At 37.2% G+C, this 14,751-nt stretch overlaps 1 protein-coding gene across 11 annotated transcripts in view; it reads left to right on the top strand.

The window, feature by feature from the left end:
* The first annotated feature begins 2,381 nt into the window (after positions 1–2,381).
* Positions 2,382–14,751, top strand: part of LOC6043806 — a 274,342-nt gene continuing 261,972 nt past the window's right edge. For 3 of the 11 annotated variants that reach the window (XM_038266359.1, XM_038266365.1, XM_038266355.1), the window contains exons 1-2: positions 2,391–3,257; positions 6,469–6,929. The gene's annotated coding sequence lies outside the window, so the exon portion shown is untranslated. Of the gene's footprint in view, positions 3,258–6,468; positions 6,930–14,751 lie in introns of all 11 variants that reach the window. The other 8 variants (XM_038266363.1, XM_038266360.1, XM_038266361.1 and 5 more) reach the window with 8 other exon arrangements.

Raw genomic sequence — 14,751 nt, 5'->3', positions numbered from 1 at the left:
TTTTTAAAATGTCACCCGAACAGCACGATTTTTTTTATTCAAGATGGCCCTTTCATTCATTAAATATTATCTAAATTTAGAAAATTTTAAATTTTCCGCAAATGCTTAGCCAGGGCTACCTAACATCCGGCAGCGAAGGCATTTTATCTGGCCTACGGCGGTTTTCGAAAATTGTTTGTGTAGACCGTTCAAAATTATATTAATGTCATAAATTAAAAAAAAATAATCAATTATATGATAAAAAATTTTAACATTTTTAACAAAACATTTATTGAAACATTTATATGAATTTTGTTTTTATCTTTTTTATGTACAAAAAAAAATCAGGGACGTGCTGGTATGGAGAAAAGTTACAAAATGTCTATATATTTTTTTTAGTTTTTACATGGATTTCAGGTTGTGGGATATTACAGCGTTATTTTGCCAAAATTAACACATTTGAGCAATTCTCTACGGAATCGATCTTTTTTCTTTAATTTTATTTTTTGTATTTTTTAATCCGGCTGAAACTTTATTGGTGCCTTCGGTATGCCCAAAAAAGCCATGTTGCATCATTAGTTCGCTCATATAATTTTCCATACAAATTTGTCAGCTGTCCATACAAAAATGATTTATGAAAATTCGAAAATCTGTATCTTTGGAAGGAATTTTTTAATCGATTTGGTGTCTTCCGCAAAGTTGTAGGTATGGATAAGTTCGACACTGAAAAAATATGGCCAACATGGCACCAAAAAAGTTTCAGCCGGATTAAAAAATACAAAAAAAAAATCGAGTGACCGAAATCTCAGAGAATTGCTCATTTACCATATTAATGCTCTGGACATATCTCGAAGCAAATTTGGTTTTAGTTATTAAGAAATATAGAAATAATAAAATTTATAAACAAAAAATATTTTTATAGGTGGTTTGAAAAATATTTTTTTCTTAGTTTTGTTTAAAATCTTTGAATTTTAAATCAATTTGATTTCACAAATAAATAATTAAATAAAAAAAAAACATTATTTTTTTTTGATTATAAAATTAATTTAAAAAAAACAGATTCAATGTTTGATTTTTAAATTGTATTTTTGAATTTCATATCAATTTAAAGTAGAAATTAGAAACTAGAAATTAAATCATCGATTTGAAAATACTGCAACAAGAAAACTGACTTAGGGATTTTTTTATCAACCTGTTTACTACGCCAATTGCAATTTTTAAATCAGAATTTTTTAAAGCAATCGGCAAACATTTGAATTTAAAATCAATTCATCAAAGTGGGGAAATATTAAGGAGGGCGCAAAATTGATGCTTCGCCAAGGGCCCCTTGGACCCAAGGTGCATCCCTGAAGAAAAGTGACATTTTTCGTAGAGCAAAAGTTACTAAAAATGACCTCATGAACACGCGAAAAAAATATGTGGAATTTTCACTTGTAACCTTTTCTTAGAGAAAGTTACTCAAAACCCTATACAATATTCCTATGCTCAATTTTTGTTAAAGTTTTTGATCCGGAGAATAACTAAGTATAACATCGCAAAGCGCTAGGAGTTAACTCCGAAAAGAAACAGGATGTTTTGGGATTTTTTTTTGTTTCTTGGGCCCAATACACACCACATGTTCCAATTTCAATCCAAATTAGCCTTTTAACTCAAGTTTAACTTATGTTACGATTTTGTTTTAAATTATTTATTAATGTTTTATGTACACCAACATAATTATTTTTCAATCATCGACTTGACGTGACCTCAACCCACTAGATCGATTACTCATCTATCCAGGTTTTTAAGCGAAGATGGCGTTCGAACGTTGAACGTCCGAAATGTCAAAATCGCGCAAGAGCACCAACATTAGAAAAAAAATGCGGCTGTCATGCCATGGCACACTTTTTTCGTAATGTTGGTACCACTGCGTGATTTTGACATTTCGGGCGTTCACCATTCGAACGCCAAAAGCTGGATAAGCTGCACTGGATTTCAGCCATCGCCTCATTTCTCCCATTTCTCCTAAACGACTTTTCATTTTAACGTTCCTCAAAACTTCTTCTCTAAAACAGATTGTTCAAAACGTTTTCATAAAGCATTTTTATCACGCAAAAATATAATTTCACGTCCTTCATACAATTATCAGCCAGCATGAAAATCCGTAGATTTTGGAGATCAATCCGTAGATCCGTAGAAATGGCTGAAATCCGTAGATCTACGGAGAAATCCGTAGATATGGCATCCCTGTGCCAGAGTGCTACCGTTGTCCGTGGATGCCAGGATCTCTGGAGCCTTGACGGTCTCCGAAGGATGCTGCTGCTGCTGGGATGCTGGCAGATAAAGACTCAACTTCGTACCAAACCTTGCACGAAGAGCTCCCTTAAAAGGACTCGCCTGCCACGGTGGCATCGTTAGTTATTCGACGCTTTCGGACCCGCAAAGAGCTCTTCTCTCCAGGTCTCCCGTGGTCTCGTGTTCGTTCGCGGTTATATGTCGTTGTGTGCTGTCTGTATGTATGTGCGCTCGACCTTTGATTCTCCTCGTCCTGTTTCTGCTGCTGGTTGTTGGTGTTTTTTGGTGGTTTGTGGTGGTGCCACGAGGCGTGTGAAAAATTGTGGGTGGTGTTTTGGTTCGGCCTGGTTTCTGGCACGTGTGAAGGCCCAATAAAAAGGAGTCATAAATCCGGTTTTATCACCTTACCGGAGCGTGTTTCCCCTGGAGTTCCTCTCCGAGCTTAGATCTCCCGCGGTGCGCTCAAGTGGGGGATGTGTTTCAACGCAAAAGGGTGTCTCAATATCAATAAAATATTTTGCATATTACATAAATCTCGCATTTCGGGCTGCTGCTGATAATCTGGTTCACGGTTCGTCGTGTCTGGGGTTTGTTTGGTTCGCGGTTTTTGGTAGTGTGTGCTTGCTCCTTCCGTCGCGCGACTCGTGGAAAATTAATTATCCTTTCTCCCGGCGGTATATCCGATCGTTTAGCCTCGGGGCCAGACCAAAGTGTCACGTGGCAGCACCACGGTTGTGACCTACAACAACAGTCCTTTCAGTCGGGGAGGTGGACAACAACAAAGAAGAGAGCAAAACCAGCTGGGAAGGTCAACGAGGAATAACCAAACACATGTCACACTCTGAGCTGGGACGTTTGCAGCAGTGAGTGGATGACCGGAAACCGGGACAAGGAAAAATAAACGTATCCTAACGGATTCAATCAATTATCGGACTGTGTGGCGGTTCTGCTAACAGGCTGGTCCTTTCCCATGTACCGTGGTCTCTGGCCTGGGACAGGATCCTGTAAGTGGAACCAAAATAATACCCCAAACTCCGTTTCGGGATCAGTAGTGTGGTTCATCATTATTAAAAAAGACAGCATTCTTTACTTTCGTTAGTTTCTCAATTGATGAAAAGTTATGTCAACCTCATCCGAAAATCAGCCTCTAAGATTTTTTACTCTTTTACTTCATTCATATATAATTTGGTGCTCTTGTGCACCATTTTGAAAGCCGTACAATTAATAAATTTGGTTCAAATTTAAGGGTAAAACCAAATGACTCGTGAACATTTTTTGTTTCATCTTGAACAGTGTTTCTCAACCGGTGAGGAATTTCCCCCTGGGGGGGGAATTTGGCCGTTCTTGGGGGGGAATGATGATGTAATAGAAATCCAATGCGTATTTGTAAAAAATATAAACCTTTGGTTGTATTTAAATAACCTTTGTAGTTCACAATATATTTTAAATATATGGGAATTTCTGTGATAAAATACAACAGCAATTTTTATTTTATTTTATCTTTGCAGGTGTTTCAAAAATATAGCTAACAAAACTTAAAATTCAAAAAAAAGTTTACTCCTTGAAATTGTTCTGAATAAAACCATCATTTTTTTTTAAATATTTGCATTCTCTCAAACATGAGCAATTTTTGAAGAATGGAATTTCATAAATAATTTTATAAATAATAACATTATTTTAAACATGAGCATATTTTGTTATAAATTTCAAAAATTAGCTTTACTAATTTTTTTTTAAATTCAAGCTAAATTTCATGTGTGTGTGTGTGCAACCAATCAAACGGGACCACGCGGCCGCTTCTTACAAATTGAGTTGTTTCCATGTATTGTAGATTTTTTTATTCTATACATGCAAATAACTCGCATAGGCATTTGGAAGGTGTTAGCTCTGCCGAGCTTCGGTGACCCATTTCTACGCTGGCTAGCCGAGCGCGAGGTACTTCAGCTTTATCGACAAGCCCCGCCCTGAAGAACGTTTGGACCAATCAGATTCAAACGTTATTTAGAACTTTCGAACCCTTGTCAAATGGACAAGGACCCTGCGCGTATATAATTGATAGTAACAGTATTCCTAATTCCAGTCATAGCTCATAACGCCGCGAATCTGGACGTGGGATCGAACCTCGCCTTGAGCAATTTTGATTTTTGTTCATGTTCAGGAATTTCAAGAATTTATATTTTCTTAACTTTCTCGTTGGGAGCAGATGGGGAACGAACCCAGAACTATTCGCTTATAAAGCGAACGCCGTAACCAGTCTGCCACGGCCGCTCTTGCATCACTTGAAAATTAAATAAGGATGCAAAAAGGAAATTTCTCACCGGGTTTGAACAATACGATCTCGAACAGCTGTTCTATGCAGCGGAAAGCACAAATCCAAATCCCTCAGCTCCACCTAGTTGTACATATTGGCCAACTTCCACTAGTCTTCTTCAGACCAAAAATTGATATAGCCACCCAGCGCCGTCCGGTATAAAACTGTCCGTAAGGCAAATTTAGTAATTCACTTGGTTGATGGCCGGCGCGGACAAAACAGTTTCCTTCTTCACCAGGTGCACAAGTTTTAAAACATTCACAAACCGTTCAAATAATTTTGAAGACATTTAAATTTTGTCTAAAACATTAAAAAATTAAAACTCCATGTAAATGACAGGAACACAAAAGTTTGCCAAATTCAAGCTAAATTTCATTTCCTTTCAAAATGAGAATGTTTTGAAATATTTTTATTTTATGTCGATTTTGCTTTGGTTTTGTTAAGTTTAGTTTTTTCAACTGGGAAGCTTTTTATAAAATATATTTGGGAAGTTTTGCGTTGATTCGTTTTTTTCGAACATTATTCAAATTAATTCCTAAGAGTTTTTGCATCGTTTTGGGCAAAATTCCATTACTTTGAAAAATAATCGAGCATCAAATATTAGTTTTTGTAAAAATTATATAAAGTCTATTTTGTCTTTTTCTTTAAATAAAATATCAGTCATGATTTCTGTCTGTGATTGATAAAAACTAAAACTGTTAGTGTTTATAATACTGCAACATACAGGAACATTTATAAAAAGATTATAATAAAAAGATTTTTCGGGAGCTTGTGCATTCCATTAAATATGAACAGATAATGAAAATGCATTTTAAAAATGCTGCAAGTATGTGTAAATTGTTGCGAGTGAAAAAAAAAATGAAATGTTGTGAAAAATTTAAAGTTTCTGCAAACATTAAAACCAAAATTATGACATTTGTGCAATGATACCCATTAGTTGGGGGGGGAATGATGTTCCTGAAATTCAGCCAAGGGGGGAATGGATCAATAAAGGTTGAGAACCACTGATCTTGAATGTTTAGTGGTTAGAGAATGAATATTGAATCGACGTATTTTGGCCGTCGTCTTAGCTTTAAATTTCTGAATGGTTTTAGTGTTATTTAGGGGTCATACTAAAGCTCGACAATACAAAATAAGACAATGAAAAAAAAATATTCGTGATCGCATTTCGAATAATTAAGTCTGGGCTGTATAAAAAATGTGACAACGATTTTTTCGTTAGAAATTAAATTATTTATGCGATTCGTATTAGTAATTCCCCTTGACCTCGACTTGTATCAAGTGACAAAATATTGAATTTCTGAAATCAAAGATTTAGGCGGTTTCAAATATTGTTCTAAAATGTTGTCCCAATTCTCCCACCAGGGGTAAAAAAAAGTTTTGCTTTTCCCCACACATTTTTTCAAATTTTCCCATAAAAACTTCAATCATAAATGCAACTCTTAACCCTTAAACGATTTGGTTCAAAATTGAATTCAAAATGAATTCTAATTGAATTCAAAATGAATTCTAATTGAATTCAAATAGAAATCCATTTTGGGGTTCTAGAATTCCTTTCCACCAAATTTCGAAACACGTTGATTGATATCATATTGAACGGTTTAAGAAAGATATTGGAGAAGAGATAACGCAGTTTTGGCAGAATAATAAGCAATTTGAACTTAAGAGACATTGACTTTATCTTTTAAATTCGGATGTATCGAATTAAGCTGAACATCTTTTCCAAAGTCGTTTTACTCTTCTAAGCCTCTAAATTGACAACAACAAAAAAATAAGATTTTTCATGTTCCTATGATGTAATCTAGTTTCTAAAAAAAAAACAACTTTTGTCTTTTAATAAAAGAGCGAACCACACTACCGAACCTGCTTGTCTAACAATAGCACATACCCTTCCTTATTTACAGAGAAAGAAGAAAAAACCCGTGTCAAAGTAAAGTTCGTGGGAAAAAAGCAAGGAAAATACACAAAAAAAAAGCCCCGCCGGCAGGCAGGCAGGTGCTTCGACCAAGAAAACAGATATCCGGCCGAGATCCGTTCGAGCGTGCAAAGTGCCCTGAAAATCCTGGAACGAATCGGGTGAAAAGTGGGATTCGGTTTCACCGAGCCATCGCCTAGCCCCAACTAGTAGTGACTGCCCGAAAAAGCAATCTCCTCTCAGAAGTGGTCCAACCAGGCTTTCCAGAGCGTTCAAAGAGTTGGCGATTTGTCCTCGGTGTTCAGTCTGAGAGGGCCGGCGGCAGCTCCCAGCATTGGTGCAGGATCAACGGATTTAGATTACTACAACGGGTCGCGCTTCTTTCTTCCCTTTTTTTGTGAAGCTGTTGTCGGAGAAAAATCGTCAAGACGTGGGGCGAAATCAAGAAAGGTAAGTGCTCAGCCAGTTCACCGTAATGCTTGAAATTCCCCCGGGGATTTGGGAGAGTCCGGGCTGTGGTGTGGCGTAGAGTGAGTCTGTTTGATTGGAGAACATCGGTCTTTGGTTAGAGGACTGTTGAAAGGGTGCAGATTTTCAAAAGCTGTCTAGTAGATTTGAAGTTGGTATACTATTTTTGCAATACGTATCAGAGTCTTGAGATTTTCACACCGCAAAATTACACTTGACATTAAATGTACACGAGAAAACAACTCTTCAAAAGCAAAGAAAAATCTTAGTGCCAAGTTGAATAGAAGAAGATATCACTCGACACGTACCCTTCAGAAGATGATGTTATAATTAATTTCATTTCACTTTTCTCCGACATACCTCTGGCAGTACTTTGCAGCATAACTGCAAGGAAAAGAAGCCTTGAGTTCGCCTTGCATTTTAGCTGTGGGTGAGTGTTTTTTTTCTTCTTCGTGGAAATGGTACAAAAATATGTACAACAGGTACCGTTGCAAGCTGCTTTGCTCGTTACGTTCGGAATAATTCATTTTCCGTGCTTAATGAATTCCTGCTACATGCTGAAGTGCTAAGTTCACTTCACTGGAGTTTTCATTTAAGGAGGGCAAATGTGCTTTTTATTGCGGAAACTTTGTAATTCTTTGAAAAGTAGTTTGAGTGAATAATATTTTTAATCAAACTTCAGAGTTTAAAGTAGTCACACTTAAATATGTGGTTCAAGTGAAAACAAGTGTACTGTTTTTGTCGTACTTTATCCATGCTCACTTTCTAGATATGTGCGCTACCCGAGTGAAAATTTTCCTTTTTTTTGCTTTTTTGTCCTTGGATATTTATGTATGTCTACTTAGTGCTAGGAGCAACTGTGTTCCTCAGAAATGTCCTTTTGAATGTTTCAAGGCTGTTGCAAAAACTGTACGACGAAAAATTAAATTAAAAAATCTTTCTTATTGTGTGGACAAAACAGTGCCATGTTTAAGCCCAAGAGGTGACGGGAGGGGGTGGGAGGAGGTATTTTTTTGAGGTTTTTGTTATGATCATTTTTAAAGCCAGATCACTGTTGTTTCAATAAAGAATATGTCCAGATTCATCGTGTGTTGGAATCTCAAGTGTTTATCACATAAGCGATTGTTCTGTGCGTTTTTTTATCTCAGTAATTTAAATCAGAAAGGTGTCCGGATTCGTTTTTCGACCCATCTTTTGTTATGACTTTATACAGTATAATAAAAAAATGTACACCTCTTGGGCACTATACACATAAACGTTGTTCAGAAGCTCATTCCGAACATTTTGTCACAAAAAGTTCATGAAAAGATGAATTCTATGAAAAGTTCCATAACCAATAAATAAAAATTAAACTGCAAAAAACGGGCAAAACGGCCTTTTGAAATATCAACATAAATAAAATTATAATATACATTTTATGTTCAAAAATCAACATTACTCCAGTGTTTGTTGTTTCAACAATAGGCAACTAAGACTGATAAGAAAAATAATTTGGATTGAATTTAAAGTTTACTATTTACATAGTATGTTATACCACTATATAATACTCTGGACATTCTATATAAAACTTAACAAAACTTAATTTTGAAAACTATTAACTCAACTAAATGTCCATATTTTACCAAGGGCGTCCCAACGAAAACAGCATAATTCGAAAAATAAGTTCTCCGAACGGGCTCAAATTTTTTCTGGAGGTTCCTTGGCCAAAATAATTACACCCGTATTTTTTTGTTTGGCCATTATGGTGACCTACGCCGTGTAAGGTTGGTCCGAAAAAATTGCCATTTTCGTCGATTTTCGCAAAACCACTTTTTTCAAAAAGTTATATCCCCGCGCCATTCAATCCGATTTTAGCTGTTTTAGACGCAGAAGAAAGGTGATTAGTTTGGCTATTTGGGGAAACAAGTAAAAAGTTTCCATAATCTAGCTTCATATATGAAATGGTCGTATGAAAACTCAAAATGCTGTTTTGAAAGTCTCGGGACCAAAGAGCCTATGTCTGAAAATATGTTTACCTGATTCCTCGGAAAATTTTACACAGCATCTCAAAAAATGGTGATGTTTTGTTTTCAATTTTCTGAGATACGTTTAAAATAAAAACTGTGTTTTTCGACGCGCCACGCGCGAAAATGGAAAAATGACGAAAACGGCAAAAAACGTCATTTTTCACAAAAACTGCGATAACTTGAAAATTTCAGCTATGACCTTTACATGTTAGGATACCAAAAGTTGCGTATTTCAATTGCAAAAATCGCTCCGGATGCCGGTTTTTGATGAAAAGGTATTTTTTTTAATAAAAGTTATCCTTTTTAATGTATAAAAAATCCCGGGATTCGGGAATTCCCGGTTTTGGAAAAATGTTGTTATTTTTGTCCCTGGAATTCCCGGGATGGACGCCCTAATTTTACCAAACAAAATGCTATATAAACAGGGTCATTCCATTCCCCAGAATCCTATTTCCCAGAATGAGCCATTCCCCAGAAACTCATTTCCCAGAAAAGTTTTATTTTTATTATGAATTTACTTTATTTCAAAAAGTGATCAGTTTTAAAGTGTGAAATGTTCAGATTTCGCCATTATTGTGATAACTTCTGGAGCAACACGAGAAAAGGGTGGATAATAGGGTGCCCAGAAAAAAATGACCCCCTGCTCCACAAGCGGAAAACGGTTTTTTGGGTTATTTCAAGCATCTGTGTAAATTTTGAGCGACATTGGATGAGATTAACCCATTGATACCCGAGCCTAAAGTTGGTGTAAAAAATGTTTTTCATACAAAAATGACTTTTTTAAATCGCTAATAATTTTTCAGGATCGAGTTTCACAGCTTTGGTATGTTCTACAAAGTTGTAGAGCATTAAATTTTCATTAAGAATCTCACTTTTGGGAATATTCGGATGGAAGTAGCGCACCGTGCAGACCAAACCGTAAGAATCTTGGATTTTCCATACATTTTTTCGATTTTTCCCATACAAACTTCACCTCCGAGTATCAATGGGTAAATGATGACCGATTTTGCTCATATTTGGTCCAGAGTCCTAGAATAGGTCAAGGAATAATATTCAGCTTGTGGAGCGAGGTTTTTAGAAAAAGTCCCATATTCTGGGCACCCTAGTGGATAAGCATTTTGACAGCATGAACAATTTTGCGAATTCCGAGCCAACAGGTAACTTTTTCACAAAAATCGAAATGTAAATCAATAGTTGACCTTCCCAGCTACCATTTAACACTGCGAGTTTTGTTAAATAGTTTACTTTTGCTCAGAATTAGCAAAATAGTGCTGGCTGTCAAATTACTATTACTATGCTGGCTGTCAAATGTACTACAGTCAAACCTCTTTTTACGCGACCTCCTTTTACGCGAATTTTTTTTTACGCGGTTTTATTTACGCGAAGAATTCAAAATAACGCGAACTCAATTTACGCGAAAAATTCAAAATAACGCGGTCCGATTCTAAACTGTCGGAAGTCTTAACCATTATGGTCATATCTTCCTGTTCAACGGGGACCACAATCAAGGTTTTTACCATCAGTAGCTTCGGTATACTCTACATCATATTGGGATGTTCTGGACAACTAAGAACATCCGGAAGTCACGAATAGAATATCTATCTGTTCAACGGGTGTTTGTACCGGTGTATCCACCATCGATATAGCTTCAGGTAGCTTCAGTGAGCCACGATGGACTCTCTGCGATCTGTTAGAATGTACGAGGCTATCCAGGAACTTCCGGAAGTCATGGCCTGGATATCTACCTAATCAACGGGGGTCTGTATGGCTATATTAACCATCGGTATAGCTTCAGGTAGCTTCAGCGGACCACAATGGACTCTCTGCGATCTGTTAGAATGTACGAGGTCATTCAGGAACTCCCGGAAGTCATGACCTGGATATCTACCTGATCAACGGGAGTCTATATGGCTATATCAACCATCGGTATAGCTTCAGGTAGCTTCAGCGGACCACGATGGACTCTCTGCGATCTGTTAGAATGTACGAGGTCATTCAGGAACTCCCGGAAGTCATGACCTGGATATCTACCTGATCAACGGGAGTCTATATGGCTATATTAACCATCGGTATAGCTTCAGGTAGCTTCAGCGGACCACGTTGAACACTCTGCGGCATGTTGGATTGTTTTGGGTCATCCAGGAACTCCCGGAAGTCATGGCCTGGATATCTACCTGATCAACGGGGGTCTGTATGGCTATATTAACCATCGGTATAGCTTCAGGTAGCTTCAGCGGACTACGATGAACACTCTGCGGCATGTTGGATTGTTTTGGGTCATCCAGGAACTCCCGGATGTCATGGCCTGGATATCTACCGGATCAACGGGGGTCTATATGGGTGAATAAACTATCGGTATAGCTTCAGTGGACCACGATGGACATCCTGTGGCATGTTGGATTGTTTTGGGTCATCCAAGAACTCCCGGAAGTTATGGCCTGGATATCTACCGGATCAACGTTGATCAGGTAGATATCCAGGCCATGACTTGAGTCCCAGCGTCATCAGGAGGTGTAAAATAATGTTATTTCTAACAAATATTTTCAATTTGCTCTATTAAATGAACTGTCATGTCTGAATTCAAAAACTAATGTTGTAGCATTGTTGCAAACGAAATGAAGAACAATTTTGCAGAAAAAAGTATGACATTTTATCCATTAACAGTAAAGTAATGTCTATTTTTGTGGGAAAATTTCTGCCAATTTTCAAAATTCTTCGATATTTAACTCATTACTGTTATAAACAGCAACTATGATCATACTCAGGGGGATGTAACAAAAAATATAATTTGTAGGCTGGTTACGGTGGGAATATGTGTCATACTTTTTTCTGCAAAATTGTTCTTCATTTCGTTTGCAACAATGCTACAACATTAGTTTTTGATTTCAGACATGACAATTTATTTACAAGAGCAAATTGAAAATATTTTTTTAGAAATAACATTATTTTACACCTCCTGATGACGCTGGGACTCAAGTAATGGATCGATTTAAGGTGTACTATGTCAGGAATATAATTTGTGAACTAAAAATTGATATCTAGATGAAAATGTACATCTTTGTCCATAGATAGACCGAGTTTTTAGACGTATCTGACTCAGAATAGTCTCCCCAACAATGTCCAGAAAGAATTTCCGAGGTGCATGCAAGTTGCATAATAATCCCCTTCTTACCCACCGTGCCATAGAAAGGCTTCAAAGGTCCTTGAGATATATGGTGGTTACTAACCGAACCGTCTCAGTTGAAATATACCGTAAACCGGGGTGACTTTGATAGGATTTCAATTTGTTTTTAGAATATTTTCCAACAGGTAAGGTTTTTCTTAAGATTATTATTTTTAAAACATGTACTGGGGTAGACCACACAAAATCCATGCACTATTTCGGAAAAAAAGTTTTTTCAATAATGTTTAGAAAAATAGTTACGTTAAAAATTCTTAGTTTGAATTCCGGGGTGACTTTGATAGTCATAGTTTTTCTTGTTAAAATCATATTTAAGATGTTCAAACTTCATTTGTACGTTAAATGTACCATCACTAAAGTAGCTGATATAGTATTTAAGAAAAAAATCAATGTTTATATTTATTTAACTAAGTGTATAAGCTTTTAAGCAAAATACATATAAATTTTAGGTAAAATTGTTAAAAAGTCGGAATTTTGCCTGAAATTTGTTAAAATTAGTTTTGTTTATAAAATTATCGATTTATATTGCATTTTATACTGAATTCGAAGCACGAATCACAAGTTTTCACATTTTACATGAAATTTGTTCAACTGAAATTGCCTATAAATTTAGAGAGTTTTTATAATTGTGTTTCAAAAACACATATTATTATTTTTTACAAACTATTTTTTACAAACTTTTTTAACCTTCTCCTAGTGGAAAATTGTCCAAAGAATCCGAAAATTCATTCCGTTTTCCGATTAAAAATCATGTTCATTGAGAAAATCATGACACTTTGAGAAGTTTAAAATAATGACATTCATCAACATTTTCTTAACTATAGTTAACTAACTTTTTAAACTTGTCAAAATTTTATGAAAAGTTCTTCTTGAGGTACTTTGAACACTTCTCTACCACGGTCAGTATGTTTCTAAACCATTCCTTACGTACTTTAATTGAGTCCGTTTCGCGGTGCCTGTCCGTCGGGACGCATTTTTTTTCGCGTCCCGTTTTCGTCGATCGTCGTCGGTGTGTATTTCGGATGAGTGCGTGCGTGTGTGTGAAGGTGCGGCTAGCTCTGGTTGTCACGATGACAGCAGAGCTGAGCCAGTCCGTTTCGCGGTGCCTGTCCGTCGGGACGCATTTTTTTTCGCGTTCCGTTTTCGTCGATCGTCGTCGGTGTGTATGAGTGCATGCGTGTGTGTGAAGGTTCGGCTAGCTCTGGTTGTCACGATGACAGCAGAGCTGAGCCAGTCCGTTTCGCGGTGCCTGTCCGTCGGGACGCATTTTTTTTTCGCGTTCCGTTTTCGTCGATCGTCGTCGGTGTGTATTTCGGATGAGTGCGTGCGTGTGTGTGAAGGTGCGGCTAGCTCTGGTTGTCACGATGACAGCAGAGCTGAGCCAGTCCGTTTCGCGTTCCGTTTTCGTCGATCGTCGTCAGTGTGTTTTTCTCGTTAGTCATGTATTTGATACACATCACAGCCGGGTTTCTTTGTTCTATGATTTGTAATTGTTTCACGGGAAGATTCGTTTTAAATTGCGTTAGCCAAATATACATTATCATTCAGTTCGACTATTCGTTTCCCGCGAATCGCGGCGACAAATATTGTTTCAACGCGATTGTTCAAGTCCTTCAGATAACATCATAACTCATAAGTCATTTATTGGTCGCTCATATTATAATAATTTAAAAGTATAAATAGTCTCAGGTCAACTCTACGTAAATATGTAACGCTGAGTTTAATATTTCACCTTTTAAACACACATACTTTTGATTCTATCTTTCCACAGTCGGCTGTCTAAGATTGAATCATTTATGCTAAACTCAACACCAAATAACCGGGAATGGTCTCATCCGCATTATTTGCCTTGAGAATGCATAATACATCACCTTATTTAACGAAATTCATTGATTATTGGGCCACATCATCATCCTCTATGATGAATCCTGGCTATTACCCTTCCCCACTAACAAAATCCCAAGTAGAAGTAGTTTTCCGGCACACGCGGGGGTGTGGATATCGTATAGAACCCACCCTTGGTAGCAGCCTGTGCTAACTAACATTCCCGTCCCATCCCCTCGAGATCTACAAACTGACATGGCGGGCGCCGTTGGTGGCCAACGACTGTTTCCTATTCGCACCGGCTCTAGTTTTGATGATCGTGATGTTTCATCTTTTCAGCGCATTCATGCATGCTGTTGATAAGGGAAACATCATTTGATCGTTGAAGCGTGTGACCGGTTGTGCTGATGGGATATTACGGTCCTGTTCAGCAACGGAGAAGGACAACCATGGGTGGTCTCTCATGCTCATGCTCAAACCATTCCTTACGTACTTTAATTGTACTCTTCATTTTGCGGAAAAATCGCAAACCTATCAAAGTCACCCCGGCTATCAAAGTCACCCCGTTTTACGGTACTATGGTCATGGCCAAGTCCTGCCAAGACGGGGGTTCAAATACATACATACATACATACATACATACATACATACATACATACATACATAACTTCTAACAGAACTTGAATGATTCCTTCTCTGCTCTAAAGAAGGAAAAACTCTCTTGTTTGTCAGTACTGCTGACAAAAGTTGAAATTTCTCTTTAAAGTTGAATTCTGACTTGTGATATCTGCAG

The sequence above is a fragment of the Culex quinquefasciatus genome, chromosome 3 (genome assembly GCF_015732765.1).
Source record: "Culex quinquefasciatus strain JHB chromosome 3, VPISU_Cqui_1.0_pri_paternal, whole genome shotgun sequence".
Lineage (NCBI taxonomy): Eukaryota > Metazoa > Arthropoda > Insecta > Diptera > Culicidae > Culex > Culex quinquefasciatus.
The sequence above is the reverse complement of the archived record's forward strand: the minus strand, read 5'-3'. Positions and strand labels throughout refer to the sequence as shown.